The sequence below is a fragment of the Scomber japonicus genome, chromosome 18, assembly GCF_027409825.1.
Source record: "Scomber japonicus isolate fScoJap1 chromosome 18, fScoJap1.pri, whole genome shotgun sequence".
NCBI lineage: Eukaryota > Metazoa > Chordata > Actinopteri > Scombriformes > Scombridae > Scomber > Scomber japonicus.
The window spans coordinates 6,687,922-6,702,181 of NC_070595.1; positions in this window are offsets into that span (position 1 = coordinate 6,687,922).

Consider the following 14,260-nt stretch of genomic DNA (forward strand, 5'->3'; position numbering starts at 1 on the left):
ATATTTAATACTTATATATAATAACAATTATGACTCAGTAAGTTAGACATTGTTACTCATCCCATAAATAAATACTAAAATTCGGAACTGCCATCATTTTGTTTTAAACAGGTAAAATGTTAACGTACTTTCTCATAAGTCTGCCTTAATAAGTCAAAATACTCTAATTTTGGCCATGAGTATGTCATTAAAACATTTAACTTATCTTATAATTATGACTTTTTAAAATGTATTTTGAATTTATTAGATCGAAAGTCTAACTTAATAAGACATTATGAGATGTCAATGTTCATTTAATAAGTTAAAAAACATATTGTTTGGAGGAGGAACTCAGCCTCAATAGGTGAGACTATTATTGGGTGTAAACACCTTCCAAGACTTTTAATATGTAGGGACCAATGATAATTCTGTGTGATAATGTAGAAATAATGATTTTATTTTACTTTACAGACACATTTCAAACACAAACTGTAACATTTCTCATGTTAGAGTCTGCACCAGCTAAGATCATGATGTACAGCTGCTGGGTCATACTGTAGATTCAGTTGACACAGAAACAGCTGTTTGTTGCAGAGGTGTGCAGCGCTTCTTGCACAGACGCAGGTGTTGCTTTGCAAAAAGTTGCGGTGAAGTGGAAGACTGCACCTCCGTTGTTTCTCAGCTTAGAGAGCAACCTGCAGCTTGCTCTGTGACCACATCCTTTCCTCTGCTGTCGCTCTCAACGCCTCCACAGGCCTTTCAAACCCCAATTTGTTCCACACACAACAACAGCCCCGACCTTCTTCTGTACAGAGATGAGAACGTTTCCTGTTATGGGCTGTGGTTGACTCACATGTGAAAACTCACTTTTCAACCAAATGCCGTCAACCTAGAGGAATTCAGCTTTACTCACAATGTTAATCGTGATGCATAACTGCCATACATTCACTGGAAAAACTAGATCTGTCTCAAATCCACCTGCTTTAGTTCAACTTAGTCTAGCACTCAGATGCTATCAGAGAGGTCCTTTCAGTTTTGCTCATTGGAAAAACTCATTATCACATAGTACAGAGAATGGAAACATCTCATAAAACAGTTGAAAGCTAGTTTCTAAAAATATCTCCATTGAGTCTGTAGTGCAGTAGGCTGAGATGTGTGGGTGGTGATGTCTTATCTGCATAAATGGAAATTTGTTTATGGAAAATGACAGAAATTTGGGTGTTAACTGCCTATACAACAAACAACTGTGTGTTCAACATTTGACAGATGGGAAGTTCAGTATTGTGTTCTGTTGGATTAGAATGGATCTTTCTTACTTCTGGCAGGTAGCTTTATTTTGAAACTTTGAAAGAAATGACGATGACTTACCTCTGAAAGACTTTTATTGAGAATAACAATCAGCATAAAGCAGCTCACAAGCACTTAAACAGACATCATCTGTACAGTATATCTCTGGATATCAAACTATTCACATGAGTTGAAGTCATTAATATTGTGCTGTAAACACTATAGCAAGTTGCTTGATATGATTGGATAGCTGAGTGCTGAAAGCAAATGCACAGCAACATACATATAGATCTTTTTAAATGTATTAAGAGGAATCAGCTCGTTTTTTCAATCCAGCTCTCAGTTGTTCTGTTTTCCAGGTGACCGCTGTGTAGCAGACAGAGAAGAATACATCTTAAGTGATGAATGAAATATAACACTATAACTACTTTTGTTGGATGATATATTGAGTATATGTACTGTATGAGTTCAGACCTGTAGTGAACGTCGTCATCTCAGTCTATAATAATTATTATAGTCTATGACGATTATTAAATACTGGAAAAAGTGTGTGTAGAATGATCATAGTGCAATAATGTTGGACGAACCTGAAGCCACCACAACAGAAACACCACAAAGACTCCGTAGATGCTGCTCTTCACGATCAAAATGGCATAGGTTAGCTTGGCAGCCTGGGTAACCTTCACATATTTCTCTGCAGAAAAGCGCAACATTTCAATGAATGGCATGATTCAGTTATGCTTTGTAGATATTTTGAGTTGTATAGGTTAACACAAATATGTATTTACCTCTTAGTGGTCCTGGTAGAGAAAGAAAATGAGACAGGTTTAATTTCATTGGAATTCTACATCATCTAAGAGATGTTAAGGTTCTTTCAGCTGAAAATGAACATACCATCTCCATCGCTGTGGACCCAATCTGAACGATACACAGTATTGTTCCCATTAAAGAAGCTGACAGTGCAGTTAAAGAGCTTCCCGCGTGTTAACCACTCTCTGATCGTGACCGTCAATGTGCTGGTGATGCTGTAATATGTCCCGTTCTGCACGGCATTGTCGGTTGCCACGCCATATGTGACAATGTCCTCATCGATCCTCCAAGACACGCTCACATGGTCCGGGTAGAAACCAGTCGCCACACACACCAAAGTCTTTCGCAGTTTTTGTTCACTTTTCCTGATTAGACACTCCTGTTTTTTGGAAGGTGGCAGCACTTTCACTGTTGGTGCGGTGACATTAATATTTGGATCTGTTGGAACAAAGGAAGGAAATCATTAGAATAGCTCCACATTTTGGGAAGTTGTTTCTTAGAAGTTAGAAGAGAAGATTGATACCATTTGTGTTATATCATGTGGACAGCAGTAGGTTAGCTGAACTTAGCATAAAGACTGAGGGAAACAGCTAGCCTGGCTCTGTCCAAAGACAACAAAATACAGCTAGCAGCACCTCTAAAGTAACCATGTTATATTTTTTGTATATATAATATAAAAATGTGGCCGTAAAAACTACAGCTGTCATATGCCACCAGGCAACCAGCAGAAACTATGCCGTTTTTCATATATATTTAACAGATTCATTTAACATATACATTTGTGGGGTTTTTAGACATTTTTGTTAACTGTGGACAGAGCCAACTAGGCTAACTGTTGTCCATTGTTTCCAGTCTGGCTGTAGCTAAACAGTGGTATCAATCTTAACGCAATTTAGACATGAACTGATGACTGGTGACTCTAGTAAATGCCACATTCAGACAACTCAGAACTATTTCAACTTTGTTATATCCATTATTGTATAGTCTTACCAAGAACTGTTAGCATGGTTCCTTCTCCGAAATAAGCAGGATTAATGCTCAACCACAACGCAACACAAAAAACTACCAGTCTTGTGATGAACCACAACATTATTGTTAACACATTTCTCTTAATTTTCCTCCACGAGTCACTTATATTTACAGTACAATATATTAGTATGACACTGACTTAAAAGCATTTTTCTTAAGTTAAATTGCTTAGTGTGCATTTTACTCAACTTTCGCCTCCTTTGATAGATTTTCAATACACCATTCAAATTTACACAATTTAACTGCCATTGAAGCACAAATTTACAGATCAACACAGCTGAACTCCAAGTCATGGGAAAGATATTAAAACTATATGTTTCTATTACCTCATAAATAAACTTCATACGAGACTAAAACTACCAGATAATTTAAAATGTACTCCAGTTGATTATATATGTGTGTCTTACCTAGGACTGTCAATTTGGTACCACTACCAAAGTAAGCCGGGTTGTAGCCGCTCACATTGACACACAGCTGTAGTAAAAACCTTTCAGCACTGACAGCTGTAAGATTTTTTCTATTCTTTACAGAACAAAACAAATACCTGGAAATTTCTCCACATTTATCCTGTATTAAACCTTAACATTTACAAAGACAGTTTAAAAAAAAAAAGATTGAATTGAGAGAATATGTAAAACAAACAAATTTAATTATATCTATGGGATATTATAACAACAATAATATTTCTGACTTTTAAATTCTATATGTTGGTTTTTCTTACCTAAAACTGTGAGTTTAGTTCCAGTCCCAAAGTAAGCCTCTGATTGAGAGCTCACAGTCGTTCACAGGGTTGCTAAGAACTCATGACGGGAGCAATTATCTGGGCATAGAGCCAATTCTTTTATTACCTAACTCTTTGCTGGAGAACAGGTTAGGACTGAAACAAAACTAACATGTCCCATTACACCCTTTCACAACATATAGTTCACCTTTTACTACATTTACTGCCGCCAAATTAAATCACCAATATGAAGCACAGTCAACATATTGCCAATTCTTATAAACAAGCTGTGAAATGTGCTTGATTAGATTTAGATTTGCAGATTTTCTTACCTATGACAGTGAGTTTAGTTCCAGCTCCAAAGTAAGCCGGATTGAAGGAGCACAGAGCTCTTTGACTATGACAAAAACTCTTTACTGCTTCTTTGTCAGTGCTTCTCTTTGAAGTTTTTTTTAAATATTTGACTTTGTCATACTTGACATGACATGTTGAAAATTTCAGTGAAATCTACCTAGGTTAACAGTGAATGAAATCGCCCTCTGCTAAAGATACCTTTATAAAAATCAACATACGATATTGTGCCGTTTCTATGATACTTTAAGTAATTTTGCTTGCAGTTACTACATTAATCATCTCCAAAGTGCCAGTCAGACTTTTAAATACCTTTACAGCAGATCAAATCTGATACCTGAAATCCTCTGATACAATATTTTAATGAACTTAATGATGATTTCTTACCTAAAACTGTTAATCTGGTTCCTCCACCGAAGTAAGCCTGAAAACCACCACTGACACAGTGGTACTGAACAGTACTAAAATCAGCCTAAGGTGCTGTTGATGCTTTCTGCCTAGAATACTGTAAGCATATGATTGGCTTATTTTTCTTTAATTGCATGAAGCAAAATCTCTCTGCTGCAGCCAGTTTGTAAAGTTAGAAGACATATTTTTTTCTCTCTCAACAACAGCTGAAAAAAACGTGAGTTTCACGTACAGTAGTTTGCCTCCAGGTTAAATTATTTCAAGAAAATCTGATGTTTTACTTACCAAGAACAGTCAGTTTTGTGCCCTGACCGAAGTAGGCTTCGTTATTAACACAGCGTACAAGCTTGATATCAAAAAGCACTGATCTGAACTAGAGCTACAAAGGCCCATGAATGGATGACTTTTAAGAAAAATACATGAATAAATCCAATTCTTGCGCCCATCAAAACATAATGATACAGTAATTCAGACTCTTTTTTTTTTTTTTACCTGCACCTACTTAAAACAGTCAGCTTTGTTCAATTTCCAAAGTATGCTTCATTAGCATAGTCACAGCATAGAGTCATACTGAGCAAGATTTTCTTCTGTCTTGTCACACCAAATCATCTCAGGACCTTATGCAAGTTTTGCAAGTTAGCTTTGTATTTTGAGAGATTGGAGAAAGTGTTTATATCCAAAAAACCATAGTCAATGGGAATATTTAGCTAAAATGGTAAGCTTGGTTAAGTATCCAGAGTAGGATCCGTATAGACCAAAAGTCAAACATTTTCCATGATTACATCTTTCATTGTCAAACACTTATAACCTTTTTCGTGATGAACTGAAGTTGTGAGAGATCCGACTTACCAAGAACAGTGAGTTTAGTTCCATCTCCAAAGTATGCCTCGGTTCCACTGCCACACTGACTGCCTTCCCTAACAAAAAGTAACAAAACTGCCCACAAATGGCAGCTGGAAATGGGCTAGTAATCCATGGAATTGCTGGAGTTTGGAGCACAGACAATGGACACCACAATGTCCAAGTTACCTGGGTATTTTTTAACGCAAGTGAATCAAACCCAACCTCTTCAGATGGGTTATAATTCTATTTTATTCAAACAAATTTTACCCTCTGACAGTTTCTACATTGTCAGGGTAGTGATATGGCCTGTGTATTTTCAGAATATTGATGGTTTTAATGTTTTAAAGTATCTCAGGTAACTTGCAGCTCTCTACCCTATGCATAATGAATGGAAGAGGTTTTTGTACGACGGCTCTATTAGAATGTATCACCGTGGCCCCCCTGTCTCCACAGTGAAAAAGCACCACACAAAAACCTAATTTCTCTTTGCTTCTCACATCTATCCCTCCCCCACCCAGCTCATCCATATCTCAACTTCCATCTTCCTCAGTCTGTTTGCGAGTGCAGCTGTGCACGTCGGCTTGCCTGGCGGCTGAGGTAAGCTCATGGAACCTGGGTGCTGCTATTTCTGTGAGAGCTAAGAAAAGAAGCAAGACTGAAAAAACACAGGTTTCTATATATAGTAGCAGCAGAGAGGAAGTGACATCTTTCCTGGTCACACCTCTTCATCCTACCAATATATAACCAATGAAACGCACTGTGTAACCTTCACTGAAAGATGAGACTATGATTCTGAATTGTTTAAAGTGGGGATGCCCAATGAAATTTAGTGGGGTCATCTTTTTTCCCAGAGGATGATCACTGCTGATTTTCACAAGAACCCTACCTGCAGTTTTTATAGATTCCACCACTTATTCTTGCCAAGACCTGCCCTAATCTGCCTCTGATTAGTTGATACCTTTTGCCTTCCTGGGTTGAGTTGGTTAGCTTTAAGCATGAGGAGTGAGTGCATGACCCTAACCCTAACCAATCTCCTCATGATTGGTTAGGGTTAGGATCAGGGTAAACCAATTGGAGGCAGAACAGGACAGGCCTTGTCAAGAAAAGCAGTGGTATCCATAATAATGGGTTAGGGTTTGCATATTGTGCGTTTGCTCCAGTACCTATTTCTCTCACATTTTTGTGGGTTTTTAGAGTCCTTAATCATAAATACTGCACTTATACACAAAAAGAGCCATCCATCCGCTCTGTGGGAGTGTACTTCAGTACAGTTTTGAGATAAATGATAGCATCAGTATGCTAACATGTTCACAATGACAATGTTAACATGCTCTGCAGGTTATGCTACCATCTTCATATTTAGTACGTAATGCAAACATGCTCATGTTTAGCTAGCAATTCTAAGATGCGCATATTTCGCAAGTAATGCAAGTAAATCCAACCTAAGATGTTTAGCAGGTAATAGTTACTAGGTTCACCATCTTAGTTTAGTTTAGCTACAGTATATAACACACTTAATAACATAATGGCTATCTATCTATCTATGTCTAAATATAAAATATAAGGCACGACCCACGATCTTATCACAATTCTTCATATTGGTATCTTGCAAGTTACTGAACAGTATTCAAGATTTTTTTTTTTAACTTTGTCTATCTGTATTTATATACAGATAGACAATATAATTGTGGTACAGGCCAGATAATACTAAATTTATGTCCTCAAACTAAACCAATAAACTTTAACTAACCTTAATATAGGTGTGTGTTTTATTTTAACCAAAAGTCTGTTGAGATGTAACTTATAACCAAATACTGTATACTGCAAAACACAAACAAACCCGGGATAGTAAGTATCTGCAAAGTATGATTACTGACTAACTTATGGTCCAAACAACAAACAACAAGTATAATTAAATTAATAAGTTATGGTACAAATGTAGTCCATGGGGACAAATGGTGTGCTCTCACCCACTGTGTCACAATAATAAGAATACAACCATGTAAGACTCACCTAAAATTACATTAAAACACAAAATATTCCATGTATAAATTAGAGCGGGTGTAAATTAAAAAGTAGTGACAGTCTATTTGGCATTGTTTAAAATGAATATTACAGTGTGAAACCAAACTAACAGTTGAACACTGCAGCAGGCAAACTTCCTAACAGAACATTATAACTGCTGTATATCTCACAAACACGCTACCAACCAGCAAATCTGTCAGCTAGCTGGTAGTGCGACGATATGTGGCGGGCTAACAGTGGGGTCTGACACAAGCACCGCTGCTCACTGTCTTTGTAGCATTTAGCGTTAAAACCAAATAGTTTGAACCATGTAGATAGTTTCCTCTGCTGTGCTGAACTGATACTGTACATTGTGCACTGTAGCTCAATACCACCTCTATGTCAGATTGTAAAGACATTTCAAACACTCACAACCTAATATCGTCATATCACACTCCCATACTTGACTTATCACATATCAAGTGTGAATGAAAGGTTGCTACAATTGTTCATTATTTCATTATTGTCTTTTCACTTTAACGTTGAGTTTTTAAACATATGTAGTGCCAAATGTATCCTGTAGATGTCAGTCTATGATCAACTATTTAACTTATGTCCTTCCATTGTTTTATCAACTTGTGCAATAAAAATAATGCAAGAGTATAAGAAAAATAAAAGAGCCTAAAAGCTAAATTGAAATAGTAGATAAAATGAAGAGCAGATAGACTGTGTGGGACAGGCAACTATTCTGTACTCTGTTACAGCACCTGTGTACTTATCTACAGTAACTGATCAGCTTTGTGGTTCCACAGAAATATCAGTGAAATAGGAATAATGGCGTACTTTATGACTTTGTGGATGTTGAACATGTTGCTTATCAAATTCTTTTAAATTAGTATAAATAGAAAGAGCTTGAACCATAATATAGTCATAATCATGATCTTTCAGCAGCCAAAAACTAATTTCATGTAATCCAAATTACACATATTAACATGGGGTGAATGGCTTTCATTTATGGCATCATTTGTGGAAGGCTCTGCATGCTTATTGGAGTTATTTACTTATTAGTATTTGTTGTCACTCTTCATGTATACAGTTTGTGTGTCTGATCTATTGCTTGATGTCCTTACTACCTTTTTGCCCCAAGTTGTGACACATTTTTCAAAGATTCAAGGATTTTTATTGTTATTCCAGCCATGTAGATACATTAAAGAGAATGGAAAAACACTACTCAGGTGATTGTAGTAGAAACATATGTAAATATATAATAAATAAAGAACATCTACACCATAGGCATAATGAGTCAAGAAATAAATAAGTAAAATATAGTAAATAAAGTAAAAGATGGAAATACTATAATACATTTTAAATCATTAGTCATTACATAGAGGTGGGACATATAGTTAAAACAGTTAATAATGAAAATACAGTGTAATTCAGTTAATGAAAAATCAAAACACAAGTTAAACTTCAACAATGCTGTTTTTTTAATTAAATTTTTATTTTAGTATGATACATAATCATACATACAGAATCACATTCATTATATTATCTGCTGTTTTCTCAAATTAGTTTTCAATACAAAGTAGTACTAATAAGGACATGATGACAATTAGGGCACAACAAAGGGACCAAAGACTGTAACAACAGAAAAGATTAAATAAAATAAAATAAAGTGAAATAAAATAAAATCAAAAATAGCATACTAATAATATAGATTGAATTCAAAATGTACGCAAGGGTTCCTCCTTATACTAGCCACGGCGGGGCTCCACCTTTTAATGAATATGTCTTTTTGGAGTCTCATGGGGTATATTATTTTTTCCATCTGATATATGTCCTTTATTTCCTCAGTCCACGTATTGTATGTTGGAGGGTCGGGCTTTAACCACCTAACTGTAATGCATTTAATTGCTGTTGCGAGTAGTATTTGTAGGAGATACCTCTACCTTCGACGCCTTTTGGTAATAGACCGAGTAAAGCCACTGTTGGGTAAGCAATTTGAATGCTTCTGCCAGATACCGCTTTAAGTGTTTCAAACACAATCCAGTGGATTCAGAATGCTCTTCTTATGAATGTAATGTGTGTATTTATATATTCCTCTTTTAGCACTTTTGGGATTTTTGACTTGACAGATTTCGGGACCTATAATTGTACTCTCATTTTTCCACAAAATGAATCTGATGATTATTATGTAGTCTTAAACTCATTATATATAACATATTTGTTTATTATTATTGCGTTGAACATAGGCTTTGGTGATACTTTCTCTTTAGGGTGGAGACTTCACTTTTAAGGTAAAATAAAGTAAGGTATCTTTATTGATCCCCCTAGGGAGCAATTAAAAAACTGACACAACATTAGCCAGATAATTGTGAAAGTGATGAAAATGAAATAAAATAGATAATACTACATACAATAAACATATACTTGATACTATATACAAATGTGCAATGTTCCTGGGATCACTAAGTAAAGTTCAATGTTCCTGGGATTAAATATTGAGGACAACCTCAGTCTTATTAATGGGAGTGGGAGGTACTGGGAGCTGTGGTGTTGTACAGTCTGATGGCTGATGGTATGAAAAATGCTCTGGCTATGGTAAAGATAAATAAGATGTACAGGAAAGCCTTTGCACACACAAACTAGCCGATTCAGGATTATAAGCCTTATTATCTTATTAAGTTGTTGCACATGTCATGGTGTTTCTTTGTACAATGTGTGAAAAGAGCATTGTTTACCCCAAAAAACAGTTGAAGTTTTAATGGTTTCATGTTAGAAAAGAGCTAGTGACAGAGAGAACATTTCCTGCATGTAACATTAGTGATGTAGCTCTAAAACACCTCCGTATTCTCTGACAGACATTTACACCTGTCCTATCTTGCTGTTGGGGTTGTTGTTAAGCCACAGAGTGTGTTTGAACCATTGTGCGCGATGCACAGTAATACACAGCTGAATCTCCAGCCTCAACTTGGTGTATCTGCAGAGTGGAGTGAAGCACCTCAGGTCGTAACATGGTGTACTTCGATTTCTTGAAAGGAGCTTCAGTGTTCGATATATTTTGACCAAGAGAATATGTTACCATCTCCATTTCCCTACCTCGTGTGTTTCTGTACCAATACATGTACATATATTGTGCATTGTCTTGTTTACACTGCAGCGTCACAGATGTGTCTTTTTGGCTGAGAGCAAATGGAGACTGATCTATATTCACACCGTAGGAGAAACCTGGAGAATAAAGAAGAGAAATGGGAAATAACTCAATTTATATAAAAAACTAAAAGCAAAACAAATGAAAAAAGGAAATGTTCTTACAAGCAAATTGGAGAAGTACCAGTGAGAAGACCTTCATGTTCACTGTACAGTTGTTAGATGTAAAATAAGACCTGATTCTCTTTGTGGCACCTTTACTGGGGAATAGTTGTCTCTGAACACTCCACCCACAGTCCCTCACAGTGTCCTTGGATAACTACAGTCTCCTAGTGGCCACTGCAAGCAGCACCTGTATGTTGAAGTAATTGTATAACACATTTGGTGTTTAACTAAAAGAAAAGAAAAAGAAATAAGAGTGCAGTGTTGTTGCTGGTAGCATACTGCAATGAAGACGAATGAAATCAGCAGTTGCTATCTGCTATAGCTGGAGTATGACATTGCATTTGGTCAGTGGATTTTTTTCTTGAGACACATCTGATAGGAGTGATCGTCTCACTTGGTTTTTAGTGATGCACTTTCATTCACCGGTATTTTATTCTGTGTGAAAAGAAACCGAGCCACGGGGAAAACAAAAGTTAAATTACTCATCCGCTGATTAAGATCAGAGCAAATAACCATAGATTAGAAAATGCCCTCAGTCCTGGTTTACTCAATCTTATACTTTACTTTTAGCTTTTATTCATTCATTCATAAAACCTAGCTGAGACAGGTGTAACATATTATAATCTATTTTAAGAGCACTTTGCTACAGTCATTCCACTACTATTAGTCACTTTTCAAGTTTAGTTTAGTTTAGTTTAAAAAAAGTTCAAATTCACACCAAAAAATGACAGATAATGACAAATAATATACAATGCAGGGAGAGGCAGGAAAAGTCTTGAATCTGTGCATAATTACATTGAACTGTTGTTTTTTGAGAAAACAATTAAGCTTAAAAAGAAGTACTCAAGTTATTCTGTGTTGTTAATATTAGATATTTTAGCTGTATCACCAGTCTGCTCCTCAGGGTGTTCAACTTGAAAACAGCAGGAACACGGAACAGGGTTTTGGTAAGTCGGTGACATTAGACCACATCACTGTGTACTGGCAGCACAGAAATACACTGCTGAGTCTGAATGATCCACGCTTTTAATGATCAGAGATCCGTTCAGTCTGATTTGTCGTTCAATCTTAATTTGATCCTTGAAGTCCTTCTCATAGTCGGCTGGGTTGGTATCGTAGTTGTATCCCATTAAGGTCAATTGTCCGTTCTCTATCTGCTGGTACCAGAGCATCACATACATACTGTCATCATCCTGACTGCATTTAATTTCTACCTTGTCCTTTACATTAGCTATCCTGGGCCCAGACTGATGAAACGTCACGCTTTCGGCTTGATCTGTGGAAAAAGAGATTGAAAATAGGGTTGATACATGCAGACTGGAACATGTAGATACAGTTTTTCATTGATTCATTTTAAAGAAACATTACATGGAAGCAAGAAAAGAAGAAAAATCCCAACTGGAGACATCATCCATCCACTTCTGTGCTGCTGTAGGAGAAACTTTCCCTCTGCTTTTTAAAAGACGCACATCCCTGATTGTAACAACTGAAGAAGAAACACTGAGGGTGTTTTTGTGAGGGTGGGGCATTCAACCACATCACTGTGCACTGGCAGCACAGAAGTACACAGCCGAGTGTAACAGGCTTGCTGAGCGAACGATGAGGGTTCCTTTTAAGGAGCTTTCTCTTTTTAGCTCAAACTGCTCTTGAAACTTCCCTTCGTAAGTTTGGTTGCCTGTGCCGTATCCAAACCCAATGAGGGTCATAGAGTGACTATCCTGTCTTTGCTGGTACCAGAGCATCACAGGGCGGCTGCTGTCACCATGTCTGCAGTTGATGGTGACCATAGTGTTCTTCTCCACAATCTGAGGAGGACTTTGCTCAATTGCGTTACTGTTGACCTGACCTGAGGAAAATGTAGATACAATTGTTATTAACAGATGAACAGAAAAGGTTCACACTGTAGAATCAGTTGAAAATATCCTCAAAAGAAGTGAAATTTGAGATCTTACTTAGAAACCAGATGAAGAGAATACAAAATGTATACACAGATAAAGACATTGTCATGTATTGCTGTGTGAAAAACAGGTTTTGACTCTGGGTGAGAAAAGGTATGTGTGTTTGTATTTCGGATGTGCTTATTCATCACCACATGCTCCTGAGCAAACCTCCATGCCATACGCTACACCTCCCCCTAATGGCTGAATCTTAAATGTTTCAGCTTGCATTCATAATCATTAGTTAAATATCTGAGGTCATTCTCTTTTGTAAATACATGACGATAACTAATTGGACAAGATCATGCAAGGGGTCATATGAAACCCAACCTTGCCTCATTTTCAGTTAATTTACCTTCAGTAGCTTGACTGACAGGAAAACTGACCGATTTTTACATTTTAAAGCTGTAAAAACACCCTATACACATTTCTTTTAGGTGGACTAACATGACCCCGAATATGCATGATAATAATACACACATATATTTTTATTTTTGTTCAGATGATACATATTGTTGTATATGCAAACGTACAAATTTGACCTGTGTTTATAAATTTTTTAACTATCAGTATTCAAACATGTTTTATTCTTCATATTCTATAAAATGTTCTGTGATTGTGAATGTCTTTTTTTCTCCATAGATGAACAATGTTTTTCTCTGACAGCTTCATTAAAGATGAATCTAATATTTATTAATAACTAATTTATAAATGTGAATTGGTGTAGAGACTAATTAAAGCCAGAATAAGAACAGTATATAAAGATTAAGATATATAAAAATACTACAGATAATAATTTATGTCATATATGTTTTTCCATTAAAAAAAGGTCCAGTTGTCTTGTTAAAAATTCTCCCGTGTTGAAAAACCTTAGAATCTGATCATATGCAGATATTTTAATTTCAAGTATATTACCATGATTTGATGAAACCAGTTGTGATGTCACAAATCATAAAGGTGCAGCAAAATTGTATGACATGTCACATACTGTATCAACATAATACTGTCTTCATATATTTTATTTATAGTTTTCCTATTTCACATAAAGAAATAAAGAAGTAAGTGTACAATAAAAAGAATGTATACACATTTAGAAGAAGAAAAAAAGGATGATTGGCTATTGTCATTTGAAATAATAAATCATAATTGGTGAAAGATAAAGAGATTGATACAAATACTGCAGGACAATGAAAAGGACAATGAAAACTACTAAAGGTAATCACAGTGCAAATACATTCAATAAGTATTGCTGAAAAAATGAAACAACAATTGATAAAAAAAACAATAAATAGAATAGATAAAACATAGAATAGATACCAATAATACATATCAAAACATATAAATAAAAAAATATATAGATAAAACAGGAAGAATTGATAAAACAATGAATTGAATATATACCAACAATACATAGAATAGATCAAAACATATAGAATAGATAAAAACTATAAATACTGAGGACTTCTCGTCTGTCTTGATGTGTTTTTTCCATCTTACTGCCTTCTTCAGCTCCTCCCACTGTTTAGTTGAGCATATAAAAGTATGAGGTCATGTGGTTTGCTCCAGGTGTACAGGG